Genomic DNA, 19,278 nt, shown 5'->3' with positions numbered 1-19,278 from the left:
TGTAAGTGGTGGGAATTTTCAGAAGCAACTAAGCTGCTCAGGCATACAAATAACCATGGTTTTTAACCAGCCCCCATGCTACTTAACTCTTATAGGCACATCTGAAAAACCAAACCAAACCGACCCACAAACTATTCCTCTCACCACAATGCAAAGGTTTTCTCAGGTGTTTCCTCATGACTCCTGAAGTAAGGGCTAATTCCCTTTCCTGCTGCAAGCTCTTGGAAGTTCACTGTGATGCTGAGCCCACCGAGTTGGAGGCTGTAAGGAAAGAACAGCTGATAAACATGTGACACATTCCCAATAAGGTATTTTGCATCTGTGGAGTGTTTGTGTGCCTTCTTGTGACTTTAAATGTTACAAGTCTTTCAAACTGCCTTTCTATTTTGCTTTAAACCTAGCTTTGCTGTTGGATCCAATCTTGTCCTCTTGAAGTTGTAAGGTAGACCAATGGTAACGTGAGTGATCTCTGCTACTAGCATGGAGGTATCTTTGGGAGGGAAGACCTCATTTGTTCACAGGTACAGAAGCTGGGGATGTCCTCAGATCCTACCATGATCCCCTTCATAATTATTTTCCCCTTCTCCGTCAGAACAGTTTCACCAGAAATGCTCAAGTTTGGTTTTGCAGCATTTGCAGCTCTTTTCTCCCTCCACTGTTGATTTTCTTAGGGAGGTAGATGATATCCTTCTGTTGCTGGGTTTATTCCCTCTTGTGAAAAATAAATCTGCTTTCAGAAATGCTTCACTTTCCTGCAAGCTCTTCTGTCTCCTTTCTTATGCCCAAAGGCACTCTGAGCTGAGCTGATTTAAGTGTTTTGAAGGAGGACGTTGGAAATGTTGATATATAACTCTAAGGCACCTTCGTAAACATATGCTAGAAATGGATTATGGCTTTATTCTTTATTCACACTTCATCTTTCCAAATGGCTGATTACAATTTTCATCTGCTTATTCCAGTACTGTGTAGGCGAGAGGAAGAAATGTGGATCTTGTTTCTTCTCCCAGCTTCTACTAGTTATAATGTGGTTCCATTCACACCATTAAGGTCCATATTTCAGAACTACCCAAGAGTTGGTCTGGGTTTTGTTACCCAGATTCGTGTGTCAGAGAGTTGGATGTTAATGTCTGTCAAAATGAGACTTCAAGTACTAATGAAAGTTGTATATGTTAAAGTGAGGACATCACGTGTTGATCACACCTGAAGTTGGTTCTTAGTTCCACCAAAGTGTTTATGCTACCATACTGTATATGTTACCCTACTGATATCTCCAAAACCGGAGCTCTTCTTCTTTCAGAGTCTTTTCTGACATGTATTGGAGCTTAGCAACAATTAACAGACCTTCCTAGTTTCACAGTCAGCATGTATTCAAATAAAACTTTTGACAGTTTGAAAGGCTGTAACTTCTTCTTTTTTTTTTTTTTTTTTTTCTTTCCCTTCTTTAGCACGTGAACTTCTCTGCCTTGTTTTTATTGAATGGAAATGCTACATAACTATTGCAAGGAGGCTGAGACGGAAACTGGACCAGAAGCATTAACCAGCTCAAATGAGAAATACAAACTAAAAAGCTGTCTGTCCGTTTTGGAAACATGCAGATAATGTGTATGTCACTTGAAATTCACATGCATTTGGGATCTGCTAAGAAAAGTAATATACAGCAATGATATCTTTGATCATCGAAAGAACTCAGAAACATAGGAACTGTGTCGAGTGTGGTTATCATCAACCCATTTTCTATTCCCAGTGCACAAATCATTTCATGCATTCTACAACCCAAGCCACGATGCTGGGCTTCAAAAGCAATTTCAGCAGCAAAATAAGGTGCTTTTCTTCAATTTTCAAGCCATTTGTACGAGGTTAGTGTTGTTTACCCACCTGGTACACTGATATTTACATACCCCTTTAAAGAAAATTGGTAGGTATGATTTATGGAGTACTGTAAGAGCACAATTTTCCATGTAGTGCACCTAATCTGAAAGGGCACTTGCAAAGGTCACTCTGGCCATACAAATACCAAGTCTTCTCTTTGGAATAAGTTAGGATATTCATTTTTCTTGGAAAATGTCAGCAGTACCCTACTCCAGGGGTTAGTTTATGCAGATAAATGCATAAGCCTTTAATCTTAAGGCAAAAATACTCTACACAAGTGTAAAAGAAGTCCATCTATCACTGTTAAGACCTGTAATTTGTTTTTATTTAAATCCCAAGCCAGGGCAGCCTGGGTAACAAAATTGTTAACATGGTAGCTCACATCTGAGCCAAGATTAAAGTATATAAACATACATTTGCTTTCAACCCGGGTGAACAATACACCATGTCTTCTGAAAGCCATAATCTGGATTTCGAGCGTCTTCAATATCTGTTCTTGTTGTGCTACTGTGAAGTCTCAGAGTGCATGACCCCAGCATGTTGAATTGTCCAATGAGTGCACTGTGCATTTCCAGCATTTTATCTCTCAATGAAGAACAGTGACAAATGTTTTTATAGTAAACGCACCTTGACTAAAAAAAGATCCATTTTCCATCTTCAGACAAAAAGGACATAAATTTAAAAATTGCTTTAAATAATTCCAGCACTATGTTTTCATATAAAATACTGACTTTTACATATGGAGAATGTTTTATATATATATATATGTATATTTTATAATGGCCCGTGTTAATCATTACTGGAAGCTGTTACTGACAACAAGAAACGGTTCCATTTTGGTTGTTAATCATATCCACGTGGGAAGTTTTTTTTTTTTTTTTTAAGAGTTTTTCATGTGTTGTTTTAAATCATGTCGCAGAATATTTTATAATGAGGAGTCTCCGCTTTAGTTGAGCTCTTTCAATAGCCAGAAACAAAGAATGCACTCTTAATGAGGTCTAGAAGATTTTTAAATGGAAATCATGTTGAAGTGCTTTGTAAAAGTGATGCTTCACATGTTTAAATTGGGGAAATTCATACATTTTATTTATTTATTTATTTATTTATAGAAAATTCCAGTCAGTTATACTGAAATTTGTCAAAGTCTGCAATATGCCTTATATTTCATGCTGTATAAGGATGATGGATATACTTGGAGGATCCAAGTCTATTGCTGTTGTACTCCCACTTACTTTTATGCCTATTTCAAGAAAGAAAGGGGCAATAGGACACATAGCACTTGTGCATCCTTATTTCACATCAGCCATCTTAAAAGACATCCAGTCATTGTGCAGTTTATTACAACTGCAGCACAGATGTGTGATTCCAGCAAGGTGATACAATGAATAGGGAAGAACCTCAGATTTAAAGCAATGAAATGCTTTGTTTTGGAAGAATAATCCACTCTCACATGTAACGGACTGTGCAAAATTGGAGTCTTAAATGGAATTTTATTGCATATTATTATTATTTTCCCCCTACGTGCCTTTTCCAGTTATTTCTAAAGGTCATTTTGTCTGCCACGTAACATTCAGGAACAACTCTGAGAGTGATCTGTCTATAAGCCTAATCCGTTCAAGCCAGTGGTCACCTTGGATGATATTCTGCCCCTTAGAGTCAAGGCAGCATACACTTCTGTATGAACCCAGAAAACTTATTGCTGTTGAACGCTTTTTAAAGTAGGTATTGACCAAATAATAGCCAGAACTAAAGTACTGGCCATGAAGGTGAATCATTAATTGCAGAGAACAAAAGGTTACTCCATTTCTTTCCAGATTTGTGTATACTGTTGGGCTCATCTTTCCTCTGGTGCTTACTTTAGCAGTACAGTGTTACATTTAGAAGTAATGCAGCCATGGAATGGGTATTAGCTGCAGCACCAGAAGCTCAATAGCTCTTTTAGCATATATTCACTAAGGTTAATTAATATTGAAGTAGCTCAGATGTTTCTACAAGGTACTGAACTACACAGTAATATCCTAAGGAAAAAAAGAAAAGCTCTTTATATATCTATATACTCACAAAAGTTGCAGACACAACACGGAAACAGTCTGGGGACAGAGGTGCAGGTAGACTTGTTGCCATAACAGGTAATAATTAGGAATAAGTGTGAACCTGTGTGAAAGCTGTGTGAAAAGGAACCCCCTCAGATATGAGTCAATCAAAGAGATGAAATGGATTAAAAAACTGGCTTGAAATCATATTTCATTTAAAATATTAAAATCCCCACAGTAATGATATTTCATAGGCATGAAAAAGGGATACTACTCAGTGAATTGTTTTAGGTTGATCTGTTGTACTTTTTCACTTGATTTGAAGAAAAAATAGAAAAAAGGAATCTAATATGGAGAAATGAATTCATGCCACAGAAGACTGTAATACATGTCAAAATAAACAGTTCAATTTTCCTATTACTGACGCTTCTGAAAGTGATAGAAAAAATTCTCCTGCTAGAGAATCTGAAACTTTCACTCTGGACCGTGCTGAAATCTGCAGCATCTCCATATTGCCATTAAAACAAGTAACACAAACTGGATGAGATTCCAAACAGGCGATTAGTTTGCCATTGAAGCATAACCAATGCCTCAACTAAAACAAGCAAACAAGCAGTCGAACATGTTAACATAATTTTCTATCATTTCTTTTTGATGTGGATTGGATGGAAAAAATCTGGGACGCAAGCCATGATGTAGATATTCAAAATTGATTAGCATTTTTGGACAGTGGGAGCAATTTCTATGGTGGTGTAATTTATTTTAAGCTAAAATTGATCAGTGTTAGGTTTTTTTGTTTTTTGTTTTTTTTGAAAAATGTGCACCAAAATTGCTATGCAAATCAGGGTAAATGAAGTAATGAAATGATGGTAGAGATAGAAACTAGGGTAAAATGTATGTTCAAAGTAGTGAAGGCCGGTCAGTATTGCAGTATATATGAGATGATTAATAGTTTTTCTTGGTCTTAGAGCAGCTTTTTACAGTTGTTAAACACTTATGGCAATGTATAAAGTGGTTAACATGTTTGTAGAAGGAAAGCTGTTTTGTTCATCGTGATAACATTAATCGTGGATAAATTCACTTTAATTCTAATGTGGATGTAATGTATAATTCCATAGAAATTCCATTGTAGCCTAATGTTAATGTCCACTTACTTTAATGTTTTGGTGACTTTAAGAGTTGTCATTGCAAATGTTCAGTCAATCCCGTCTGACTGTGGGTATAAATTGATTGTATTTTTACAGCTCTTTGACTTCCTTCTCTATTTCCAATACACAAAAACAATCCACACAGAAACTATATTCCTTTGGTGTTATCAAGCACAAGCAGAAAGTTAAGGAGTGAGTCATACCAGGGCAATTCTCAAAAGAATGAGATCCTTCAAAGGTCAGCTTTTCTTGCTCGTCAATTGTTGACATTTAAGCATTTATTTCAGACATTGCTGATAATGTTTTCTGAGATAGTGTGGAAGAACTGCTGTGGTGGTATGCAATTATGAGCATAATGAAATGCAAAAATGCAAATAAGGTGGTACGTGCCAGTCCTTTAGAGTGCCTTTTGTCAGAATTGCAGGCACTTGGAGACTTTGATAGATACCATGTCAGTACTCACTGCTAGAGCTGTGATATCTTTTAAAGAAGCATCTCCAACATGTTATCACTGGATGCTAATTAGAAGTAACCTTTGAAGATGAAAAATCCAGAGGTCGTATTCTATAAACTCTTAAAAACAACATCAAACTAATTGTGTCAATATCATTTCACTGCAGAAGCCAGCATCACCCTTTTTATTTGTGCTGTATTTATACACCAGCGCTGTAATACCCAGTTCAGTGATACTTGTCATCCCTCAGCCCTACAGATTTTTTTCACACTGCTGTATCCTTTTCATTGAAGGCTCTTTATTTCTGAGTAAACCACGCAGACATACCATCCTTGCACATTTCTTCAGAAATTTAGAGAATCTGTAAGGTCTTTGTAACTCATGATATTATTAGGTCATAGAAAAGGTAAGTTATAGAAACACTGAGGCTGGAATTCAGAAGAGCAAGAGTCAAAGTGGAGTAATGAAGCAAAGGGTGTAAAATGCTTTGAGTGTTAAGACGGGACGGTAGTTTTACACATTGTTTTGTTTTGTTTATAGTTGTCTGTAGTAACTGTGATATGAGATTCCTGAACTAAAAGCTGCTTTCTAGTTCTATGTCCAAGGTTACTAAAGTAAAGCGTGTTCTTTACTCTAAAATGATACTGCCCTGGAGCATGCTGCTCTTCTAGCGTGGGCCTTTCCAAAGCAGATGCTTTAAGTGTAGCATTTGAATAATTCCATTAATTTTGGCCTCTATAATTGCACACCGGAATGACTCCCTACAAAAGGAGGCACTTAAGTTCACTGCTGGTTTGAGGCTCATATTTCAACACATCTGAGAATTAATCTCCACATTCTTTACGGTTATTCCACTTTACAGCACTGGTACTGATTATCTTTTACTTCTTTGGTAGTTTAAGTGTGGATTACCTTGAAGTAATAATGGGAAAGCTGTATCAGTGGAGTTCTACCTATCAAAGAAACAGGGCTCAGGCACGTGGAATGTTCAAAGTTTTTCTGACTTCAGCTACTTGGTTGGCTGCTACAAATTCAGATCACATTCAAATGTCAAACCCAGAGCAGAAATGCAAGTAGATGTGAGAGAAAGATGGAAAACAGAAAGAAAACAGTGGGCTAAGCTAAAAGAGTGGACTGACTGAGTTCTTCCAGCAGTGAGCTCCTCTGGTTCCCCCAGAACCAGGGATGAATCAGTTCCTGAAACTATTTCTTCAAAAATGGTTTCTGTTGCCAACTGTTCCTGTGTAACTTGGAAGAAAATTCCAAAGGCAAAAATAGTTGTTCAACAGACACTGAAAAAAGGGACATGTCCAGCTTAATTGCACTGAATAGCTGCAGCTGTCAATATTTTATTCTCTTTTGCAGCATCGAAAGTATTCAGATTTTATTTTTTTGACAAGGAAACCTTATAACAATTAGAATATTTTCTCTGTTTGTGAGTTGTTTTGCATGCAATCTATATCAGCTTTGATGTTATTTCACCAGGGAGATAGTTGTCAATCCCTGAAAATGGCTTATTTCATAACTTTTTATCTGATTTTCTTTCATGATGCTCTCTCAGATATAAAGCTACTGTACTTTTGGCTACTTAATTAATCCTCATTATAATTATACTCAGCATATTATAAACTTTGTACTGCACTCAAAATTACTTACCCTTGGGGAATGATGCTAATAAGAGTACGAAACAGATCTCAGGCAAAACTTCTGTCTCTCATGTTTCTCACACATTTAATTGTTGGAGGTCTATCTTTGTCACTTATGAAATAGAAGACACTACATTCTGAATACTCCTTTCTCACTCTTCCATATTTGCCTGAGATAAGTTCTACTCATCAGCTAATTCTCCCCTGCGCTACAATAATGTAAGCAGTAATAATTTTAGTATCACTGCGAGATTATTTGGCCCATGTCAGCAAAACTTGACTGTTACATAAAAGCTGTATTATACAGGGACTCACTACATGAATTAAAGCAATGAACATGCAGCTGATACTTGAGTTCTATTTTCATCAGCATCTCAGTAAGCTTTAGCCTATGGATTGGCAAACTAAAATGATACAGGGTGAAATCCTCACTGAATTCCTTGGCAAAATACGTTCAGTTACTTGCTTGCAAAGCTTACTAACATTTACCTCAATGAGAGTTATAGAAGGCGGGTATTTTTACTGCTATGCCTTCCAGTATCCCATTTCCCTGTAAGAGACATGGTAACTCCTTTCAGTTAACAGTTGGCCTGTGTAAGGATCTCTGCTTTGTGTTGTGTCCCAAAAAGGGACACTGTGAACCAGGGCATGTGTCATATATTGGTAGATTTCTAAACATGACAGTTTGGTTCTGTTACTGGGTGTAGAGCCACAAAGTCCAGCCTGTGCCTCATTCTGCCTGTTTTGTTTCACATCCAGAAAAACAGGAGCATCTGCCAGGACTGGGTTCACAGGGAGTGATTCAGTCTTGGAATGTACTACATTTACTGGTGGCTTAATGACATAGCAGTGAGTAAGATCAATACTTGAGCTTAATTCAGACTTAAGAAGAAGAACATTTCTAGCGGAGACATACATTGCTAATGAAACTAAAAATACCGTGAGGGTGTGTTGCTTATCTTCTTTGGTCTAGTAGTCTGTCTGTACAGATTTCCTCACAGTGATAAGAGGGCTGCTGATTATTATTTTCCAGTGAAACAGACTCCAGCCTGATTTTATATCTATCCCAAATGATTTGACATTTTTATGTGACATGTAGTTCAAAGGAAAAGCTTGCAGATGTTGAAAATCATTTGTCTTCTTCAGAAAGGGTGGGAACAATACTATTCTATTTGCTTGATTACCACTGAAAGATACAGGTGTTCTTCTCATGCAGCTGCTGTTAGAATGTGATAGACACAAAATCTAAGGATGATGTTGGTGACCTGCTTCTATCTCAGAGTGCTTGGTTTCCTATACTGTGTCCTGCTTTCTCCAGCAACCCAAAGAAAAACACCATTAGGAAGACAAATATTCTCTCCTCAAGAGTGTAAGGCATGATCTCTCAGCCTGGGTTTCTTAAGACTTAGGTTCTTTGTCCATACAGGGTAAGAAAGCCTCCACCTGAAATGTTTATGACCCATTTATTGGGGGAGGAGCTGAATACAGAATAAGCATTGAATGAGGGTTATTTTTTTTCACTCTTAAATCTGTTTATGAGAAGAAATGGATGCCACTACGGTGGTATTCACCTGTGCTAAAGTGACACCCTGAAACTCAGTGATCATAATGAAAAGTATCTGCAACTCATACTGCTGAATCTGAGTCAGGTCAAGGTAAGCTTGGCTTAGTTTCCTATCTGTTTTGGCTGGGTTATTTTTTACAGCTGTGTTTATAGTTGCCATCACTTTAAACTTTCAGATCTGCTTTCTAATGAAGAAAGATTCCAGCATACCAAGACTTGTATAAATACATAAAATATTTTAAAATTATGTCATTTAACGCAGTCAAAGTAAACCAGGCAGAAGAAAGGCAGAGTGATCACCCACATTTCCCACTTAGGAATAGGGCAGCAACTATGCTCAGGTGTAACTGCTCACACCTGGGTGGTGCCTGAGTAGAGAGTTAAGAGAACATCTGGGGAGTGGTGGTGAATTGTTAGATTTTGTGCTTCATATGCAGATCTGCTATTTCACTACTGCTGTCTGCAGGTACCTTTCTGGCAATAGTTACGTTTTCTCCAAGTTTAAGTACTTTCTTCAGTACCTGCTTTCCCTTTACGTAATGTTTTCTTTTTATAACAGCCATAAAACTAGAAGTTTTCTAAGATATCCTTTTCCTTTGTGCCTGCTGCTCTTTGTTTTCTTATAAGTTCTGGGTTTTTTGTATGTTCTGTGCTAAAGAAAAAGAAAAGGAATGCCCTACTGGCTCTCCTTGTGTTTCTGTTTGATGCAGAGGAGACTTATGCACCTGTGCGTGTGCTCATAGTGGCAGTGACCTGTGTTTCTGGTGCCAGGTAGTTCTGCTCCACGGTCTAGGCAGTTAGTGAACACTGTAATTACAGTAAGCTGTTGCATCCCAATAAATATTAACTTGTGAACTAATTAGTCTTGCATGCTGCACAGAGGGAGAAAGGCCCTTCTGTGCACTGTGAACAGTGATACCAGGGGGTGGTGGTGGCTCCAGTGCTGGCAAGAGGAGAGTACTAAACTTCAGAATCTGCTTCCTTACTGGGTTTCCCTGCCTTAGTATAGAATGGGAAGTCTTAGTTCATCTAGCTCGGATGTGGCCTGTCTGCTGCTGGCACTGCATGAATTTCCACCTCTGGATTCTCTGTGTAAGCAGACAATTTACAGTTCCTTCTTCTGCTGATGGGAGAAGCAGCAATTTCTGCTCTGTATTCCCCATTTGTAAAAGTCTGGATTTAATCTGGCCCATGTGAATTAGGCCCATGCAAACAAAAGGCAGGTGATTTTTGCAATACTAGGCTTACTTAATAAATCAGGATTTTTTTAACTTTTATTTTTTAATGTGTTAATGTCATACAGAGAGCCTAAAAAAAAAAATCCTCGTTAATGAAGAAAAAATAAAGCACTTCGTGAACTGTATGCCACAGCCACGCATGTGACACTCCTCCACTTTATTAGCCTGCTGCTCTATCTCACCAGTGATCTCAGCCTGCTGAGCTCGGCTGCCCGTTTGTTCCCTTGGATGGGAGGGTAATTAGTTCTCCATGCTGGCTGTGGCCTGGGCCTCTCCTGAGCAGAAGCTGACAGCCATGCGTAGCATTGTGATGTGGAATACTGGTCATTAGGGACAGAGCTGAGATTACCTATCTTATTTCCTTCCTGACCTAAGGTCAGAAGTGAAGCACAGTCCCCGAGGTGAAGGGCTTTTGCTTCTACCTGATGGTTCCATGCTAACTGGTTCCCTCCGAGCTGGCACCTTAGGGAAATAGCAAATCCAAAATAAACATCACAACTAATGTGAGTAACATAAATGAAATGGCCCTCTCTGCACAGAAAGGCACTTTGCCGCCCTGGTAACACTGACCATAGATGACAGTGAGAGACTTCAGTCTGTGTATTTTGACATGTTCTTGCATTAGTGAAGGACAGTTTTAGTCTCCAGCCTATTTGCCTCACACTGGTTTTGTGGTGTAATTCCAAAGGAAGAAAAACATCGCTTCTGTCAAAAACAACAGTGTTTTTTTTTGTTGTTGTTGTTATAAAAAGAGCACAACAGAGACAGATACTTTCTCACTACGGGAAATCCCTGAGTGTTATTGAATTCAGCAGGATTCCACGAGTGCCAAAAAAAAGGTGTCACAGACTGGGATTCCTGGTGATAATATCGCTGTGCTGTGGTTATACTCACAGAAGCGCTGACTCCAGCATGGAGAGGCCATCTTCTGCCATGCAGCAGTGCACCAGGAGGCTGTGAAAAGAGGGATGCAACCAGCAGAGCAATGAGATGGCATCAGAGATGTGAAGAGCAAGGAAGGCAGAGAAAAAGGGCAGCCAGGGGTCTGGAAATAGTGGCCCAGAATAACACTGGGTCTCCTGGCTTCCCCTAGAACTTATGGGGTCCAAGACTTACCAGCACTACAGTAAGAGACATTCATCATCTGTGAGACTCTCCAAGCAATGTGAAAGAAGAATATATATCGACATATAAAAAAGAATGAAATGTAGGGGAATCACTTATTTTCTGTTAACTTACATTTACATTGCTGATTCTACACAAGTGTCATATCCTGTGTGATAGAAAGACATAAACAGTATTGTGATTTATAAACCACTTCCTAGAACTGCTACAACTAACATTTAAAACACACTTGTTTTCCTGCAATCTGCATTCAGCAGCTCTTTACATCCTTCATGATTTTTATCCCTGTATCGATATAATTTATGTAATACAGCACACTTGATTAGCAAACATTAGTTTAAATTCTTCACGGTATTCACTGATTTCATAGCAGTGACTGTTTTGTCACGATCCGGTCTGTTATTTTACAGCTGGCTTCTACCGCTGCTGGTAGGTAACTATGTGATATATAACTTGCAAGCAGCCCTGCTGTTTGTTACTGGCAATTAATTTCTCTGGTGCCTTTCTTCCATTCAGACCAGGCCTTTATGTTTTAAATCCAGCTATTCTAATACTCCCCACTTCTGCTGTGTAGAAAAGACTCAGACTGACAGATTATCGCAGGGCAGTTAAGCATGTAATTGCTCAAATGAGTTAAAATCCCTTCAAATATCTGTCTTTGTACCTCATCACACCACTTCATGGACTCAAATATTTGACAATTGATGAAGATAAACTAAAAGGATCTTCATTAGCTACCAACCACCGTGACAAGCTTCTTTCAGCTAAAGGCTGGGGAAGTTTGGGACTTATTATCTACTTAAAAACTGCAGGAAAGCAGAAAAATACTTCAGTGTACTTTAGACTAGAGAAAACGGGAAGCTTTCATGGTTGCTGGGGTCAAAGAAAACCGTGGTTTGCTGCTCTAGAGCTGTACTTGTCAAAAGCATGTGCTGAAATACTCGTGGGATTCTTAGGATAAAAACAGGATGTTTCAAATCTCTGATAACAACAACAGCAAATATCCAACCAAACACCCCACCCAGTCAATGGTAAGTGCAGTGATCGTATTCATTGCCACATATGTGTACAACAGAAATCCATCTGGCAAACGACGTCCCCTTTTTTATTGCATCACAGCTTTGCTGGTGGGAATGAAGGCTGACCGTGGGCACATCCACCCTGAGAGCAGAGCAGGCAGTGCAGGCAATGAGCTCATATGGCTGATGGGGCCTTGAGTTGGTGGCACATTTTGGTGCCCAAGTTTACAACACCTAATCATTTTAGAGGGGTTGTGCTGAAGGGAATTGCAGGAGAAGTCAGTGGGGTCAGCTACGTGGAGTCAGAGGGAACCAGTGCATCATTCATAGCAGGGAAACAGTTAGACATGCTTGGCATATATATGCTCCACTTATTCCCCTGTTGGTTGCAGGAGAGTTGGACTAGATGGCCTTTAAAGGGCCTTTCCAACTCACATGAGTCTGTGATTCTATGATTTGCTCATAGAAGAAAAGGTTTTATAAGCATTAAACAGATCTGTGCCACCCATATGAAGGTACACAGGTCCCTGATCCAATGTTAGGTGAAGTGGCATGAGAAGATAAGACAATATTTAGCATAAAGTACAGAGATGTAGCTTCATGCTACACTCTGTGAATGTATTTTAATGCAAAGATTGCATTTGCAGTAGCTCGATGTTTTGCATCATGTGAGTGCTGTGTTTTTAATGCAATGTTCTACCACAGCCGTGCCTCTTCCTCGTCTTGCCTTTGCTTTCCTCAAAATGCATCTGTTTCTTCACACCTTCCTTTCTGTAGCAGAGACTTTCTCACCCTCTCCTCCCTGCAGCCTTCCCTCCTCCAATCACAGCAGCTTTCCCACCTTCCATCTCCGTGCCGCATCCTTCTCGCCTCTCCTCGCTGCAACCTTCCCTCCGCCCGCTCTGATTGGCTGAGCCCCCTCCCCAGGTTTGCAGCGTCGGTCCACGCGGCACCTGCGCCCCAAACGGGGCCGTTTATCCACGGTATAAATGCTGAGCTCTGTCCTAGCGAGGAAATGTTGCAAAAAAATGCTACAGGAGGAAAGAAATTTTGCTAATGTTGCGACGGTAAGGGCACATGTTTAAAGAAAGTTTCATGTTTTAAATCCTGTTTAAACCCAGCTCTGCTTGGGGGGTGGGGGGGCAAAAAGTGCATTGGGTTGGATGGCTTTTGAGGTATTAGTGAACCTGTTGCATGTTGTGCTGTTTCTCAAGTGTATTTCTATGGGTATGGTGCAAACCAAAAGGAAAACCCTCAAAGTTGTTATTTATTGCCAGGTTCACCCCCATGCTGCAGATATCAGCACGTAGATATCAGCGTGCAGCCCTACTGTGCCCCACGTGCTGCAAGGAGAGGCCCGCAGTGCCCTGCAAAGAGGGATCCCACTTCACCACCTCTCTGCTCACGGTAAGTTGAACTTTCAGCTTCCTATTGAAGTTAATCGCGCTTCCTCTCGTGAGCAAAAATGTTTTTAACGCAAAGCGATGCTCCGCGGGGGCTTGACAAACTATGTTTTAATTGTAATTGATCTATACCAAAAGATAAAAATGAGTTAATGAGGGCACGCACTCAGAATGAGTGGCAAGGGAAATAGTGTGTGCAGCTGGCAGGTAGGGGGAAGGAGACGAGAGGCTTTTAAAAGGGAAGAGGACACTGGTGCTTTTTAACCTCTGAGTAATGAAGGTGTTGTTCCTCTGGCTTCTGCACAGATTAAACATGTGGATTTTCTATGGTGTGGAGCTTAGATGGAGGTTGAAACTGGTCTAGAGAGACTTAAGTGGAGCTTCCTTTTTGGTGCATCCTTGTATAGCATGGATATGATGTTTTGCTTTCTAAATACACATTTAATTATTATTATTTAAAAAGTATATTAAAAAGATAAAAAGGCATCTTTGGTTTCATGGATTGCAGGTGCTATAAAGGTAGGTTCTGGTTCTGTAAGGCTGCAGACTGCTACGCAAGAGGAGCAAGCTTCAGGAAAGCAGTCTTTTTGTTATTGGTAATGTTTGTGGTCATGTTGACAAGTTCCATTTCAAGCTATTGTAAGCAGGTGTGACTTTATGCTGCTTGGCAGCGGTGTGCAGTATGTCATCATTATGGCTATAATTTGGTCATGGAAAGCTTAGCAGAAATCCAGTTATCATGGTGGAAGCATTACAAGGGGTTATCTCGTTGTCATCAAATATGTCTTGTGCAGGTTTGTTATTGTGGAGAAATAAGTTGTGGAATGTGTTAAAAATCAGGCATGTGTTTGGCTTATATGTGCTCTTCAGCAGGATGTTTGGTGGGGGTTGGGCTGTGTCAGCTATCTCAAGTAAAGCCTTTTTCCAATTTGAAGATGACAATTATTGCTGTTGTGTGAACTAATATATAAGTATTTTACAAAAACATGCTTGCATTTACCTGAAAAACCCTGACATTTTTACAGATGATTCATACATATTTTCCTGGTGTAGCTGCGTGTTCTGGTTTAAAATTGCTATGTGAAAACTTGACATAAAAGGGCTAGCAAAGCTGTGTGTATCATTTCAGGGATGATGAGATGGTCTTAGTTAATGTCTGTATGGGGTTCTGGCAGCTTTCAACCTGATACGTGTGTTATTTTACCCATGTATGATTTGGATATTAGGTCCTGGTTCTGTAATGTCTTAAAATCAAGGTCATTCTTTCCAAGAAGTCAGAATTAGTGAAGATTTGGGTGTTCAAGGAATGATTGGATGTTGTATTGAGGGACATGGGAGCTATTGGTAATAGGTGAATGATTGGACTGGATGATCTTCTAGGTTTTTTTCTTGGTGATTCTATGAAAATGGTGTGGAAATATTTCCATAATAATATCAATTACATCTTTAGGCAATGCTCAATAATACTGACTGCTTCTGATCATGCAAAGGTGAATGCAAGAAAATATGCAAAATGGCAACCAAAAGATCTTGGCAAAATGAAGTGCATTTCAACTTCTTGTCCTTTTCATCATTACTACTTTCATCAGTATTACTGCTGCAGTCAGGCATCATAGCGAACTCATCTTCAATGCACACAAAGGTGGACAGGGTCATTGGTCTGAGAGAGTGCCTAAACTAGAACTTGTTGAAGATGCAACAAGAGAAGTTGTTGGAAGGTTGGGGAAGATTGGTAGGGTGATCATTGGAAACAAGGTTCATTCATTCTTTGGGTACTACAGCCAAGTTTTGAGTTCTCAGGCTTTGTCATTGTAAATCTGCTAAAAGCAGTGATGTCTCTAAGGTAGGTAATAGCTTTGGGAGAAGTGTCAGCACTCCTGAATTACCCCTCTGCAGTTTGTCCATAATGAGTTATTCTTAAGAAGCAGCTGTATAATCTGGGGAGGGGAACAGGCTGTGACTGGGATTTTCCTTTTGAGGCTTTATTTCCAGACTTTTGTGACCAAAAAATAAGCAGCTATGAAAAAGAAGGGTCTGCAGGTACTGCTGACTTTCAATAAATGAGAGAAGCCTGACAACAGCAACAAATAGTGCAGTAGGGCAGACTGAAGCAGAACTTGGTTGACTTCAGCTGATGAATTTGCAGTCGTGCTGCTTCCTGTACCTGAAGTTTACCTTGCTGAAGTGAATTAGGGTCCTCGGCCTAATTAAATGTTGCAAGGATTTGGTCAAATATCAGAATTTTTGGAAATGCTTCTATGGGATTGGAAACGATGTGATATTGGAATGGCATTTTCAGAGCTCTCAGCAGTTTCATTGGGGATTGTCCTTTGGAGTCATTTCAGAGGCCCCTCAGGAAATCTTTTAGTCTGTCCATACCTCCCATGCTCAAGTCAGAACTGCATCTATTTATTTTTTCCTTTTGTTGTAACCGTAGCATTAAAGTTTCAATAAATAAATAACAGTTATAGGTGTAAAAACTATTAATGATACTCTTAAAGGAAATACATATCCCTATGTACTACCACCTGCTTTTCCATTATCTCAGAAATACAGAGGATACTGGGTTATGTTGTCTTTTTAGGGAGCTTTTCCTCAGGTGAGAAGCCGTGTGTGCGTGTGAGAGGCATTGCATATGCAGGAAGGATCAGACGAAAGTAGCAGAATGGAAATTACTTTTTCATATCTGTTAGAAATAAACCCCTGTAGACACTGATATCCTTGCAAGGACTCATCTTCACCTTCTGTAAGGACTGCACTCATCTAGTTATTTTAAATTGCTTGCAGAACACAATTATACATAAAGGAACACAGTAAAGAGCCCTATCAAATGTGCTAGGGCAATAAATGCTGTTTTCAATTAAACATTGATCTGAATGGTATTATTTCACCTTTCCAGATTTTTTGTTTTTTTGGTCAACAAAAATGTTTTAATTACAGAATTACCAGATTTGTCCTTTTAATGAAGTTATTTTCAAGTTGTTCACTGTAGTGCCTGGCAGAAGGCCTCATCCTGGCTGTCATAAGCACACAAAAAGCCCTCAAAGTGTTCTTTTTTAAGCAACAACATGACCACACCTACAGCTGGTGTTGCACTAAAAACAAGGTGGGTGTCAGAGCCCAATACTGGACAAATCAATGGATTACTGTTAAATTAAATGAAATATGTTCAAATGAAACCCCGAACAAAAAGTTTTTATGTCTGAACATGAATATGACTGAAATACATTTATACACTTCAAACAAATGCTTTTAGTTTTGATCCATTATTATTGAACCAAATATTGAATGGATTTTTGTTATTCTTCTATCTGCCTCACAGTGTATTCGTATTGCTGCAGTACTAATTACACTGTATGTTTTAGAGTTGATTAAACAGTTATCCGGTAATGAGATCCAACTGTAAACTATCACAGAGAAAAACCAGGCAATTAGAACTCTGTTCTCACCTCAATTCAACAACAGGAGCAAACACCCCTTTTCTACAGGTCACTTTGGGATAGCACTAAACAACAGACTGTTACTTGTACCCGTAATTTATGTGATGACAGTGAGCTGAGTGGATTTGCGATACAAAGTAGCAGCTGCTTTTAATTTCCAGGAAGCTCAAGTTCAGGTGTGGAGGATGGAAACAACAAAATATGCTTTAGAAAGTTTTTTGTTTCTTTGTTTCCTGTTGGTTCAGGGCATTTTGAATTCACGTGATTGGCATTTATATGGCAGGTAATCTATATACATGCTGATTTTAGTCAATACTAAATGGTAATCAATAGTCACTCAATTCAATAGTAACAGATAGCCTATGGGTCTGTGTGGTGGCAATACAGGTTCCCTACAAGATGCTTTTTTTGTTCTCTGCTGTTCCTGGGCAAGAGAAGTTGATCAGCAGACAAGAATTTCTTATTCATATTAAAGCAGAGATTTTTATTCCTTGGATTGCTCAGGAATTGGGGCTGTTCTAATGGTCCATTGTACTGAGGATAAATTACTAACTTATGATCACTGGAAAAAAAAATCTTATGTATTCATGGACTTGCACATCAGTGTTTTTAGATGAGGAACTAACTGTTCAGATCCAAAGAACCGTACCAGCCTTGTTCATGAGAGTTTGGGGCTTAGGGTGAAAACAGGGTGGGAGAGGCATTAGCTTAGCAGCGAACCATTACTGGTACATATCAATGTAATTGCTTTCTCCATTTCTGAAATGGAACTACATCTGTCCTTGTAACAGTTTTATTTTCTTGTTTATGTTTATTCTAAGTAGTGCTGGGCTTTACAAACACCCCTGCAATAGATAGCCTAATTCCATTAGGGGTCAATAGCCTTAAACCTCTTCCAGCGCCCTGAAAATCCCACTTGTAGGACACCGTATCAGTGGTTAAACAGTTCAGAGCCACTTTATGCATTTGTTAGAAGGACCCTTCATGTTTCTTTGATCTCTTCCCAAGAAGAATTTCCCAGTGTTCTTAAAGGTGTAACTGCTCGTTTAGGAGGCAGAAAGGTGTGGTTTTTCTATCTGTGTCTTTCCCCCTGTTCCCTCTCATCACACACATGCATGCTATGTTTCAACCAAACCACAGCAGCGTGTCACTGTTGTGAAGTGGCAGTGTCAAAACCTGTCAGTGATAGTTGGAGTTCAGGTAGCACCTTTACTATAATCCAACAACGTCTGGCCACTTTGCTTTTGTAACCATTTCTGTCTCAGCTCATTTCATCGTCCAGGATTATGACCTCAGGAATGCTGCTGCTCCACATAAAAGACTAGTAGGCTAAAATTAAAACATGTAAGAAACTTGTTAAGCGTTGTCAGGGTTTATAATTTAAAATTGCTATGTTATTAGCTATTGGAGCAGCACAAAAGGTAACTCATGCAAAGGTTTTAACCTCTGACCGTTCCTATACCAATTAAAGTATATCTTATAATGAAATTTTAATCTCATATAATTAAACACAATATTAATTTGGTAAAACTAGAAAGCCTTTTTAACCTGTATTAATCTTCCTTTCTGGACAAAATAAGTGTGTTTCTTGCAAGTTGCACTGTTGCTTTTTAATTAAAGGAAAGAATCAAATTTCTTTGTTAGTACAAGTTCATAGAATATTGTTCTCTAACTCTTTTTTCTTAAGTTAAATACCAAAGACAATCTTTTTTTTTTCTTTTTTTTTTTTTTTTTTTCTCCTCTGTTGAACCCTCCCCACAAAGCACTGTTGAATACCTTCATTTCTTTAGGGTAGGGTAATATACTTTGTAGATTTAATTAAGAATATATTTTTACTGTGAAATATCTGATATATCCTGAAATACTTTCCTGCTTTGTTATATGGTTTTAAGGTCTTCATGTCTTGAGACTTATGTCATTCATCAATCTTATAAAACAAAAATCTTATATACATGTGCATGTACACACATATATATGTTTCCTTTGAGCATCTGAATTTTGCAAGACATAATGGCAAGATTCCCAACTAGTCATACCAGAATGTGCCCTTCAAGGACAGAAACATGAGGTTGCTGATAAAATGCCTGAGTGTAAGGAAATGTACAGAAAGCAAATAATTGTTTTCCTTACAATTGAAATGAAAATGCAGCTGGAAAAGATTCTAGGGAATGTGATAAAAATGCACATGGTATCTAATATTCAAAATGTATTAAAAGCTCCAGCATATGCAGTTTGAGTATAATGGGTAATTTGGACTCATTACTGATGACATCTTAGTGAATCATCTCTGTGGCCTTGGTAGCATCAGCCTTACAGCAAATGAAGCAGGGTTCTGTCTT

At 38.9% G+C, this 19,278-nt stretch overlaps 1 long non-coding RNA gene across 1 annotated transcript; it reads left to right on the top strand.

The window, feature by feature from the left end:
* Nucleotides 1-297: 297 nt before the first annotated feature.
* Nucleotides 298-5,145, top strand: LOC146758436 (uncharacterized). The gene is made up of 2 exons (XR_014934138.1): nucleotides 298-521; nucleotides 1,446-5,145. It is a non-coding gene; the product is annotated as an uncharacterized LOC146758436 (long non-coding RNA).
* Nucleotides 5,146-19,278: the final 14,133 nt, after the last annotated feature.

Source organism: Coturnix japonica, chromosome 14 (assembly GCF_054131305.1).
Source record: "Coturnix japonica strain WE chromosome 14, WE-NBRP24, whole genome shotgun sequence".
NCBI lineage: Eukaryota > Metazoa > Chordata > Aves > Galliformes > Phasianidae > Coturnix > Coturnix japonica.
This window is presented reverse-complemented; position numbering and strand designations above follow the sequence as displayed.